At 35.2% G+C, this 13,380-nt stretch overlaps 1 protein-coding gene across 17 annotated transcripts in view; it reads right to left on the bottom strand.

The window, feature by feature from the left end:
- The window catches only part of LOC138757878 (serine/threonine-protein kinase 32B-like), a 267,585-nt gene that overhangs the window by 217,644 nt on the left and 36,561 nt on the right, over positions 1–13,380 (bottom strand). For 4 of the 17 annotated variants that reach the window (XM_069925913.1, XM_069925914.1, XM_069925918.1 and 1 more), the window contains 4 exons: positions 10,480–10,540; positions 8,348–8,394; positions 7,701–7,776; positions 6,672–6,857 (listed from right to left, as the gene is read on the bottom strand). The exons of 8 other annotated variants lie outside the window; for them this stretch is intronic. The gene's annotated coding sequence lies outside the window, so the exon portion shown is untranslated. The remainder of the gene's footprint in view (positions 1–6,671; positions 6,858–7,700; positions 7,777–8,347; positions 8,395–10,479; positions 10,541–13,380) is intronic. 5 more of the 17 variants (XM_069925927.1, XM_069925925.1, XM_069925915.1 and 2 more) reach the window with 3 other exon arrangements.

Raw genomic sequence — 13,380 nt, 5'->3', positions numbered from 1 at the left:
TACTTTAATCCCTCTTACTTATCTTCCAAATTTGTAGTCATGAATGTGCCATGTGATGTCAAATTTAAAGCCTTTTGAAACTCCAAATAAATTACATCAACTGTGTTATTTTGGATGTGGATGGCTTCACAATAACAGATCCACAGAAGTAGCATTGGTAGTTACCATGCTTTTTTCTTCTTCTTTGGCTTGGCTTCGCGGACGAAGATTTATGGAGGGGGTAAAAAGTCCACGTCAGCTGCAGGCTCGTTTGTGGCTGACCAGTCCGATGCGGGACAGGCAGACACGATTGCAGCGGTTGCAAGGGAAAATTGGTTGGTTGGGGTTGGGTGTTGGGTTTTTCCTCCTTTGCCTTTTGTCAGTGAGGTGGGCTCTGCGGTCTTCTTCAAAGGAGGCTGCTGCCCGCCAAACTGTGAGGCGCCAAGATGCACGGTTTGAGGCGTTATCAGCCCACTGGCGGTGGTCAATGTGGCAGGCACCAAGAGATTTCTTTAGGCAGTCCTTGTACCTTTTCTTTGGTGCACCTCTGTCACGGTGGCCAGTGGAGAGCTCGCCATATAATACGATCTTGGGAAGGCGATGGTCCTCCATTCTGGAGACGTGACCCATCCAGCGCAGCTGGATCTTCAGCAGCGTGGACTCGATGCTGTCGACCTCTGCCATCTCGAGTACCTCGACGTTAGGGGTGTGAGCGCTCCAATGGATGTTGAGGATGGAGCGGAGACAACGCTGGTGGAAGCGTTCTAGGAGCCGTAGGTGGTGCCGGTAGAGGACCCATGATTCGGAGCCGAACAGGAGTGTGGGTATGACAACGGCTCTGTATACGCTTATCTTTGTGAGGTTTTTCAGTTGGTTGTTTTTCCAGACTCTTTTGTGTAGTCTTCCAAAGGCGCTATTTGCCTTGGCGAGTCTGTTGTCTATCTCATTGTCGATCCTTGCATCTGATGAAATGGTGCAGCCGAGATAGGTAAACTGGTTGACCGTTTTGAGTTTTGTGTGCCCGATGGAGATGTGGGGGGGCTGGTAGTCATGGTGGGGAGCTGGCTGATGGAGGACCTCAGTTTTCTTCAGGCTGACTTCCAGGCCAAACATTTTGGCAGTTTCCGCAAAGCAGGACGTCAAGCGCTGAAGAGCTTACCATGCACATACATATTAAGTGGCACAGGTGTACATTCTTTTCTTTCCAAATTTTGTTTATTAATCAACAGGTGCACATTCTGAATCATTAACTTTCCAATTACTATTATTCATTTAACGGATCTTCCCCAGAGTAGACTCGTAGCAAAGGCCAGGGGCAGGTTTTATAGGTAAATATTCAGATTGATGGAAGATATTCCATTGGGATTTGTGTTTGGCACTGATGCAGATTCCTAGATATTTTCTCTCTTTTTAAAAATTCAATCATATTTGCCCTCCAGCTATATTATTTCTACAATTTATGTACTGTGGTATATGCAGATGTACATTGGTATTGTATACATTCTAATGGATATTCAGCTATATTCTTCATAATCTTTTAATTGGTGCAGATGCCACCAATCCAATGTTTCTCAGTTTTCCTTATTAATTGTCTTTGCATTTCTTTTTAGTCTTTACTCTAATATCTTGCCCAACATAGTTTCCCCTATTTAAACATTGTGCTGAAATGTAGCAATTATTTAAAAACTTTGAACTCGTTCTGTCAATATCTTATGCTTTTGTTGCTATAATGATTTTTTAGTTATTTGTATATTGTTAATTGATTTTAAATGTCATGATAATTTAATATGTAGTTCATCTGTATTTCAAAACAATTCCAATGTTTTTTTTTAAACTTTATTTATTCGTTCAAAAAACAAATGACATACACAGCAATTAAACATGAACATGAATATATATATATATATATATATTTATATTCATGTTCATGTTTAATTGCTGTGTATGTCATTTGTTTATATATATATATATATAAAACATATATATATATAAAACATATATATGTGTGTTTTATATAAATATATATATATATAAAACATATATATATATATGTGTGTTTTATATAAATATATATATATAAAACATATATAAAGAAAAAAGAACCCACCCCCCCTTCAGCCAACTCTCCTAAGGAGAGCCATAAAAAAGAAAAAATATTAAAAAGAGTTAAATATACATGTTAAAATCTAATCAATATAGATTGAAATGTAAATATTCTGAGTATAACAGCCACTTATTAATTAAAAAATTATAATTATCATGTGAAACATATGTAATTTTTTCCATCATTAAACAATATTTCATCTCATTATGCCATCTATTAATATGGCATCTATTAATATCAATCATATTTGTATCTTTCCACGTACTAGCAATACATTTTTTCACTACAGATAAAGCTAAATATACAAAAGCAAACTAGAATTTATCTAATCCAAAACCTTTCAGTGGTTGCAAACTACCCAATAAAAATACTATTGGATCTAAAACTATTTTAATCTTATACAGGTATTCTAAAAATGATTGAATTTTCTTCCAAAAAGATTATATATGTATACATAACCAAACAGCATGAAAAAATGTTCCAACCGTATCACCACATCTACAACACAAATCTGATTCATTAAAACCATATATTTTTTAATTTTTCAGGTGTCAAATATAATTGATGTAAAAAATTGTAATTAATCATTCATAACATGCATTTATCAATCTAGTTACACTATCATAACAGATATCTAATCAATCCTCTTCAGAAAAAATAAAACCGATATCCGCTTCCCATTTAATTTTAGATCTATCCCAACCCTTTTTATCTATATCATCCTGTAATATTTCATACATAAATGAAATAGAACCCTTCTCTGGTATCTTCATAAGAAAAGTCTCAAATTTAGTCATTTTAGGTAAAATCATATCTCTACCAAACATACATTTTACGAAAGATCAAATTTGATAATAGAGTTCTTATCAATACCAAAATCTTCCCTTATCTTATTAAAAGATAAAAACTTGCCCTCTTTAAAACAATCTCCCAAATTTTTCACACCTTTAAATCTCCAGTTCAATAAACTTTGATTATGTATTGAAAAATAAATAAGTTGATTATTATACAACGGAGTCAAAGCCAATAATTTACCCCTAGAGCCTATCATTTTATTTTTCTTTATCCATAACTTCATTAACTGTTTTAGTATAGGCACATTATATTGTTGTAACAAATTTATATTCCACCTAAACAAAAATTGATGTATTTCAAATTCAGAAATACTTGCCATCTCAATTTTAGCCCAACTAGGAGGCCGTAACAAATCCATCAATGAACTAATAAATTTAAGTTGGGCTTCCTCAATAATTTTGAAATTGTGGTAAATGTAGTCCCCCTAACTCATATTTCCAAGTTAATTTATTCAAAGTTACTCTCGAAAATTTACCCCTCCATAAAAACTCCCTAACCATTTTATTTAAAATCTCGAAAAAAAATTTTATCAAGTAAATACAGAATAGATTGAAACAAATATTGTATACGCGGAAAGATATTCATCTTAATTGTATTTATCCTTCCCATTAAATTAATAGGTAAATCTTTCCATTTAATCAAATCAGTTTTAATTTTTTTCATTAATGGAGCATAATTTAATTTATATAAAGATTGATAATTAACATTCAAAATTATACCCAGATATTTAATTCAATCAGTCCACTTCAAATTAATAATATTCTTATAAACTGAATAATCACCTTCATTTACTGGTAATAATTCACTTTTTTCCCCAATTAACTTTATATCCAGACAAAGATCCATATTGTGTTAAACACTCCTTCAAGTGTAAAAGTGACTGAGCTGGGTTTGTTAAATACACCAATACATCATCAGCAAATAGATTAATTTTATACTCCTCATCTAAAACTTTCATACCTTGTATCTGTGTATTTTGTCTTATCAACTGTGCTAAAGGTTCAATCACTAACACAAACAAAGCTGGTGATAAAGGACAACCTTGACGAATTGATCGAGTTAACTTTAAGATTCCGAAATCAAACCATTCGTCAATACTCTAGCTACCGGTTTACTAAATAGAGCCGTAATCCAACCAATAAAAGGACCAAACTTAAATTTCAACAATTCCAATCGTTTGTTTTCAAATTCCTTCCTTTTGGGATTCCTCTGTTTTAGGCTGAAAGCCCTCCAGTGCTCAAATTATTAGCTGTGCTATAATTAGCCAAAACAGTGAGGCCAACAGTCCATGGATATGAAAAGAACATAATCTAGGTCACAAGGTTCTCCATTCACTTTACAAAAAGCATAAAGCAGCTAGTGATGAGGATAAAATGAATGCTGATATACAAAGTTTAGGTGTATCTAATTCAAAATGTTTTGCACTGTATTTTTAAAATTAGACTGAAGGAAAAGAGCTCAGTTGTGCTGGGACAAATTATATCTCCATGGGGAGAGAACAGATGAGCATTTTTAATTTATTGGAACCTTAAATAACAAGCTTTCAGTCCAGAGAGCAAGTGATGCAGAGTGATTACTGGATGAGAGAATGGAAGAAGCCCGAGATATTTCTCAGTGGGTAGATGAACTTAAAAATAAAAAAAAACATCCAACTTTAATACTCATTGTTCAAATCTTTTCCACAAAAGAATTGATACTGGACAGTCACCAAGCCTGAGGAAATATCTGACCAATTTTAATAAAGGGATTAAAAAAAAAATCAAGAAAATATAAGTTATTTATTAGTCGTCCAAACCACGACTAATGATCGGCAAAACTTCCAGCTATCAACTCGGGTTAACCCAATCCCGTTATTTCCTCCCATAGGTCTTAAATTTTCTCTTCAAAGTAATTGCATCAATTCCAAATCATTCTCTCAGCAGGTTTACAACTTCCTCAGTCACACCAAGGTCACCATGAGCTTCTGCAAAAAAAAAAAGGAGGACGTTGCAAGCCAAAGCGCACACACACAACTTAGCAAACAGGGAGAGTACAATTTTTAATGTCCCAGTAAATTTCCATAAAATTACTAAACAATAACTTGTAAGTCAATGTTTGCACATGATTGAATTAGCTTTCCAAATGGTATGATAACAAAAATTTAATTTAGCTGTGGTAAATTTTAATTTGGGCTCATGTACTTGTTGAATTGCTTTGCAAATCCTTAAATAAGCAACACAGAATATATATATTTTTTGTCCTTAGATTTTAAAGCAAATGCACTGCTATTTTGCAACATTATCTTTTTTTTTGTTTTCATTTTCCTTTACGAATCAGGCTTACTTTTGAAACTATTCTGTGACAGGCACACAGACACAATTATGACTGAATGGTTAATAATTATTTGAAATACTTTGACTACTCCTTTATGCTGAAGAAAGAGGTTTCCAAACCAACAAGCAATATACTAAATGCTTTAAATATTCAGGAGTGGAATTAATCATTGAAATCTGCTTCTGATATACGATTCATCACCTTTCCTCAAATCTTTGTGGAACAGCACAAGCAGGGGAGAAAGCACAAAAATGACCAGACTGATTGTTTGGATCCATAAGGGGCCACCACAATAGCTTGTGGGAGCTAAAAATAGAGCCAGTTAAATGAAACAACTCGCATGGTCTGAGATTAGAAACTACCCATTGGCTTATTAGAGACAATTGTAGCTGTAAAATAATGCAACCAATTAGAAGGTGGCTGAAGAAAAAACTCTACCTGTAACTTGACCTCAACTTTGACAGCTATAAATACACAAGGGAGCTTTGTATTTTTTCTACAAATGATAATTGCTTCCTATACTAATATTTGTAATTTGCTCTGGATAAACAGTAAGATAAAAAAAATCTTCATAGCTTTGAAATTCCTGAGAAAATTATTCAAACCATTGAACCTGTAACTGTGGTGCACTGCTCAGGATTATAGCCTGGGTGGTTGATTGACAGCTGGCCGGGTGTAGTTGGGTCTATTCAGGTCGGCTGATTGGCAGCCAGCCAGGTGTGTTCTATCCTTCGGTGATCTTCCTCCAGGTACAGAGATTGCCCCTGCAGTAGGCCAGTGATGTATCACCACTAACAATTAGGAAATTGGAAAGACTGTGGCGGCTCACCACTAGGCAGGCGAACCGGCCCTGCTTGTAAGCCAGCTGGCCAAAATGGCACCGTCGGGGGTGTTCCCTTCCTCCCAGCACGGGGCTCAGAAGCCCGCGCTGGGGGCCCATGTGATGCCCGGGTGACGTCAGCGCCCTCAGCACGGTTCTCAGCCAGGTCCGGGCTGGGAGTACAAGTACAGATCAGCAGCCTGCAATAAACTAGTCTGCTCACTGAGCTCAACCCGTCTGGTTTTGTGTGTTATTGCAGGAGCAGAGTAGCTGCCGCTACAAGACCTCAATTTATTTAAAAGCATGAATGGTTAATTTTTTTTAAATTGAGGGTGGGGTTCAATATCAGCTTTACGTCTTAGAATCATGTTATTTCTCAATATTTCACAAATAATCTTTTAGTTACTACGGTAACAATGAAAACAAAGTTTAATTATTAACTTGTATGATGGTTTGTTACGCAGAATGGGCATTTTTTGGCAAAATTATTTTATTTGAGATCGAGACCCATCAATCTCAAATTTCCATCAAAGTGGTTCAAAATTCAAAATTTTCCATCAAAAGTCTTTACTATAGAGTCCTTTTGAGGTGACCACTTACATTGCATCTTTGCCTGAAATCGTTGGGCTCAAAAGTGAAGCAAAAAGGAATCCAGAGGTCTACTGCATCAGGATGATAATTTTGCATGAACGCGGCATCTGGAAATATTAATACAAAGGCCAGGCATACTGCATGTGACCTCAATCATCCATAAGACGGAAGACCAGTGTTGTGGAAGCACTAAAGCTGTTCAAGAGTAGAGAATTTAAAATGAGATCACACACGAGATAAATTACATTAAGAGGTACATTCCATGGCTGTGGTAATGCAAATACATGAACAAAAGGTTGTACATTTTCCAATTAGGGTAAATACCAATTACTATTTGTATCAACTTTTAGCCTTTTTCTGGAGGTCTATATGCTAGCTCTTCAAACTGTGAACTAAAGTGGCCCAAAGCTGAATGCTCAAGAAGTTGGCTTTGTTAGCCAGAAAGATCGCTACACAGAAGATTGCAGCACAGGCCCTTCAGCACACCATGTTGTTGTTGGGTATAAGCCTGCCCTCTGCTGGACATTATGATGCCCACATCATGATGTCGTCGGTCGGTAGATCGCTAGGACAAGAAGGTATCACGTGTCCAATTCTTAATTGTGAGTGCATACACAACAGTGGCAACAAGGAACTAAACGAACCCTACACATACTCCATACACTAACCGGGAGAAGGAAAACAACTACCTAACAACCCCAACAAATTTCCCCCAAAATATCAAGGTGAAAGCATGCCAAGATGGCGGAAGGAAAGTTCAGGGAATTCAACGAAGTAGAAGTTGGGATAACTATGTAGAACAGTTTATTGTGGAAGGTCCAGTAAACTGCAAACGTGCCCTCTTAATCAGTATAATGGGCAGCAAAATATTTGACCTCCTTAAGACCTTGCTGTTCCTGGAGGATCCAGGGATGAAGACATTCAATGAATTATGCACAGCTCTAAGGAACCATTTAAGCCCCCAAACCACCAGTTATGGCAGAAAGGCAATGATTCTATGAAAAAAGAAAAGGACCAGGAGAAACAGTAAGTGAATACCTGGCAACGATGATAATAACAGCCCAATGGCTGACCTTCAAGCTCCTGAAATGTCAGCTCCTGAGATATTACATAGCTGAAAAATAAACAGAGGAAACATAGCAATCTTTATACAGCTAAAAATAACCAGACACCCCCTGAAGATGGAATTAGACACAGGGGCAGAGGTGTCCCTAATGCCATTACATGTAAAGGAACGCTTGCTTCCACATCTCCTGGTAAAAACAATTGAAATAACTAAGATCTGTTACAGGAGACAGAATCAAAGTATTTGGAAAGTGAACGGTCCAAGTACAATACCAACAACAGCAACCAAAAACACTCTCTCCACATCATAGCTACCCAGGGACCAGCACTTTTCAGAAGGAACTGGCTATAACACATTCCCCTAGACTGTCTGGAAATCAGTTTAATACTAAATGTAAACCACACAGACACCTCCCAATCAGAACTCAACCAAATCTTCAACAACCATGCAGTGGTTTTCCAACAAGAATTGGGGAAAATCAAAGGTGTTCAAGTCAAACTACAGTTAAAAGATAATGCAGAACCAAAATTTTTCAAAGACAGAACAGTCCCATTTGTTATATAACCATATAACTATTAACAGAGCTGAAACAGGCCATGTTGGCCTTCCAAGTCCACACCGGTTCACTGATTTGTGCGCCGTCTTCAGGCATTGGTCCCGGTAGATCTTCATTCAATAACGATGGGTGAATTCAATGCAGGTGGAATCAGTCGTAGAAATGTTATGAAAGAGAAAATTGAGGCCGAATTAAACAGACTAAAATAAGAAGGCATATTGACCATATAACAATTACAATATGGAAACAGGACATCTCAGCCCCTCTAGTTTGTACAGATCTAAGTGATTTCCTCTAGTCCCACTTACCTGCATTCTGTCCATAACTCTCCAATCCCCTCATATCCATGCACCTATCTAACTTTCCCTTAAATGACAAAATTGACCTTGCTTCAACCACCTCTTCTGAAAGGTCATTCCACTTAGCCACTACTCTGAGAGAAGTTCCCTCTCATGTTACTTCTAAACTTTTGCCCCCGAACATACAACTCATGACCTCTCGTGTCAATCTCATCTATCCTCAAGGGGAAGAGCCTATTCACATCTACTCTATCTATCCCCTTCATAATTTTAATCACCTCTATCAAATCCCCCCTCAACCTTCTACGCTCCAATGAATAAAGATCCAGTCTACTCAATCTTTCTTTGTATTCTAGATACTGCAATCCAGGCAACATATTAGTAAATCTTCTCTGAACCTACTCTACCTTATTGATAGCCTTCCTATAATTTGGGGTCCAGAATTGCACACAGTATTCCAAATACGGCCTCACCAATGCCTTCAATAATCTCAACATGGAGGAGTCACGTGATGGAGTAGTGGCCAGTAGGAGAATACCAGCCCTCTCCAAAAATGAAAAAAAAGCAAAGAAAAAGCAAAGCCCCAGACACACAAATCACAACTAAAAAATAAAGGTGTGGAGAAAATGGCACCCAAGAAAGAAAAACCAAAAACAACGGGAAGAAGGAAAGACGCCGGAAGAGAAAGGTGAAGGCCTTACCTGCACGAAAAAGCAGGTATCCGCCATGGAAAGAGGAGCCCACTCCCTGAGGTTAGTGGAGATCCCACAGGGTCGCGATCCACCAACCGCAGGACTTAAAAAATGGCTCACTGAGTCAAACAGAGGTGTGCAACTGCGCACGACAAGGAAAACACCAATGGGAGTGGGGGGGAACCAGCTGTGGAGTAAAACCACAGCACAAACAGCTGAGAGATGCCCGACAGCAGGGCTCCCAGCTAGAAGATAAAGAAAGCAACGGGAAAGGGAGGGGTAAAAGGAAGCAAGAGACACAACAGATAACCAGCCCAGAAGAGGAACAACGTCAAGAAATCATGGAAAAAAAATACTCAACAAACAGACAAGCAACTCAACAAAAAAGTCAAAAGAGACACAGATACAAGGAAGAGAAATAGAAGACACAAACCCAAGAGCAGACACAGAAGAAGGAGAACACCAAGCTCTGCACAGAGGAATAGGAGGTAAAATGAATGGACAGTGCATAGATAAAAAAAATTTTCAAGAACAAATGAAAGCATTAAAAGAATGGTTGACACTAGAATTTAGTGAAATAAAAAGAAAAATGAAAAGTACAGAAGAAAGAGTGAGTAGAAGAGCTGGTCATAACAGATGTAGGGAAAGGATTAGAAAATGTGGAAGAACATGTAATGGCGGTAGAAATGTAAGTGAACAACTTAAAAAGAATATTGGAAGAAAGTGACAAAACAGTTAAAGAAACACAGGAGTTGTTAGCTCAGAAGATGGATATAATGGAAAACTATAGTAGGCGAAACAATATAAAGATAGTGAGCCTTAAGGAAGATGAAGAAGGCAAAGATATGAAAGAATTTATAAAAGAATGGATCCCAAAAGTCCTGGGAATGCCAGAAATGCAGGAGGGAATGGAAATAGAAAGGGCACACAAAACACTAGCCCCAAAACCACAGTCCCAACAAAATTTAGTAAAATTTCTGAGATACACGACAAGAGAAAATATATTGGAGAAGGCAATGAATAAAATTAGAGAAGACAAGAAACTACTGGAATACAAAGATCAAAATTTTTTTTCTACCCAGACATAAGTTTTGAGCTCCTAAAGAAGGAGTTTAACACAGCAAAATCAATCCTATGAAAAAGGCTATACATTTATGGATTTATGGGAAATTTAGGATATCCAGCTGTGCTTCAAAATAGTTACCCCAGGGAAGCAAAACAGACTGTTCTTGGATCTGGAGAAAGCACGAGAATTTGCAGAACACCTGCAAGACAGAAAAAGAGATGTAACAAGAACAAAGAACAATGACAAACTACATATAAAGATGTAAAAATAATGTACAAGTAAGAACTAAAAGAGTGAAGAAAAGGGAAGTAAGGGAGAAGGGGGGAAAAAAGAGAAGTGGTTTAAAAAAAGAAAAAGAAAAAGAGAAGAGGGGGAGCTTTGTTGTAATGTGAAGTTAAGTCTTTTCTGGAGGGGGCTGAATGGGAGAGAATAACATTCACTGAGAAATCAGTTGACACTTGCCAACGAGTTTGGAGTCCGAATGGAGAGGGGAGTTGTGGTTGCCCGTCAAGGGATGAGGGGTGACTCGGGGGGGGGGGAACACTTGGGGTTAAGGGAATTTTAGATCTGGGAATGGTTGAAATACTTTATGTTTTAGCAGTGTTGTCATACAGTGCGTTCAAAAAAAGAAAACTGAGAAATGAAAATGGGGAAAAGGGGAAAGGTGGTGGTGAGGAAGTGGAAATGAGATGTGAACAGAGTATGAGATGGCCATGTTGAACTTTATGACTATAAATATTAATGGAATACATAACCAAATCAAAAGGAAGAGGCTATTAAATTTAATGAAAAAAGAAAAAATAAATATAGCATTCATGCAGGAAACACATCTAACTGAAGTGGAACACAATAAATTAAGGAGAGACTGGGGAGGGCTCGTAACGGCAGCATCATATAATTCAAAAGCCAGAGGAGTAGCTATATTAATCAATAAAAATGTACCAATCAAAATAGAGGAGTAAATAATAGATCCAGCAGGGAGATATGTAATGATAAAATGTCAGATATATTCAGAGCTCTGGAATTTGGTCAATATATATATTTATATATATTTATATTCTGTATTTATTTCAAAATGCATTTTAATTTGGCGCTCAATAAATTCTCTAAATTCCTGTCTTTTAAGTAGCATGGACTTTAATCTCCATCTATAAGTTCTTGGTGGGATGTCCTCCAGTTCTATTGCTAATAACAGGGGTGAGTGATCAGATAACAATCTAGCTTTATATTCCATTTTCCTAACTCTACCTTGGATATGGGCTGACAACAGGAATAGGTCAATCCTTGAGTATGTTTTATGTCTACTCAAATAGTATGAGTATTCCTTCTCCTTTTGGGTGTTGTCTCCTCCATACATTCAAAAGTTGCATTTCTTGCATTGATTTAATCATAAATTTGGCCACTTTGTTCTTTCTGCTAGTCTTTTGTCCAGTTTTATCCATCTTTGAATCCAAATTAAGGTTAAAGTCCCCTCCTATCAATATATTCCCCTGCATATCTACAATCTTCAAAAAAATTTGCATAAATTTTTGATCCTCTTCATTAGGTGCATATATATATATATATATATATATAAAAATATATATATATATAAAAATATATATATATATAAAAAAAAATATATATATAAAAATATATATATATAAAAATATATATATATATAAATATATATATAGAAATATATATAAAAATATATATATATAAAAAAATATATATAGAAATATATATATATATATATATATAAATATATATATATATATTTTTATATATATATATATTTTTATATATATATATATTTTTATATATATATATTTTTATATATATATATTTATATATATATATATATTTATATATATATATTTATATATATATATATATATTTTTATATATATATATTTATATATATATATATATATATATATTTATATATATATATTTTTATGTATATATATATATTTATATATATATATATATATTTTTATGTATATATATATATTTATATATATATATATTTTTATATATATATATATATTTTTATATATATATTTTTTTTTATATATATATATATTTTTATATATATATATATATATTTTTTTTTTATATATATATATATATTTTTTTTTTATATATATATATATATTTTTTTTTATATATATATATATATATATATATGCACCTAATGAAGAGGATCAAAAATTTATGCAAATTTTTTTGAAGATTGTAGATATGCAGGGGAATATATTGATAGGAGGGGACTTTAACCTTAATTTGGATTCAAAGATGGATAAAACTGGACAAAAGACTAGCAGAAAGAACAAAGTGGCCAAATTTATGATTAAATCAATGCAAGAAATGCAACTTTTGAATGTATGGAGGAGACAACACCCAAAAGGAGAAGGAATACTCATACTATTTGAGTAGACATAAAACATACTCAAGGATTGACCTATTCCTGTTGTCAGCCCATATCCAAGGTAGAGTTAGGAAAATGGAATATAAAGCTAGATTGTTATCTGATCACTCACCCCTGTTATTAGCAATAGAACTGGAGGACATCCCACCAAGAACTTATAGATGGAGATTAAAGTCCATGCTACTTAAAAGACAGGAATTTAGAGAATTTATTGAGCGCCAAATTAAAATGCATTTTGAAATAAATACAGAATTAAAGAAAGACAAATTTATATTATGGGATGCAATGAAAGCCTTCATCAGAGCGCAGATAATAAGTTATGTAACTAAGATGAAAAAGGACTGCAATCGGGAAATAGAATAGCTGGAAAGGGACAGAAAAAGAACTAGCAACAAGGGAGGATACAACAAAAAGAGAATTGGTGGACAAAAAAATAAAATACGAAACATTACAAACGTATAAGGTGGAGAAGAACATAATGAAAATAAAGCAGAAGTATTATCAGCTCGGAGAAAAAAAATGCACAAAATACTAGCCTGGCAACTTAAAACAGAACAAGCAAAAAGAACTGTATTGGCATCAAGGAAAAAGGACAAATAAATTACATATAACTCAACAGAGATCAA

The sequence above is a fragment of the Narcine bancroftii genome, chromosome 3 (genome assembly GCF_036971445.1).
Source record: "Narcine bancroftii isolate sNarBan1 chromosome 3, sNarBan1.hap1, whole genome shotgun sequence".
NCBI classification, from domain to species: Eukaryota; Metazoa; Chordata; class Chondrichthyes; order Torpediniformes; family Narcinidae; genus Narcine; species Narcine bancroftii.
The sequence above is the reverse complement of the archived record's forward strand: the minus strand, read 5'-3'. Positions and strand labels throughout refer to the sequence as shown.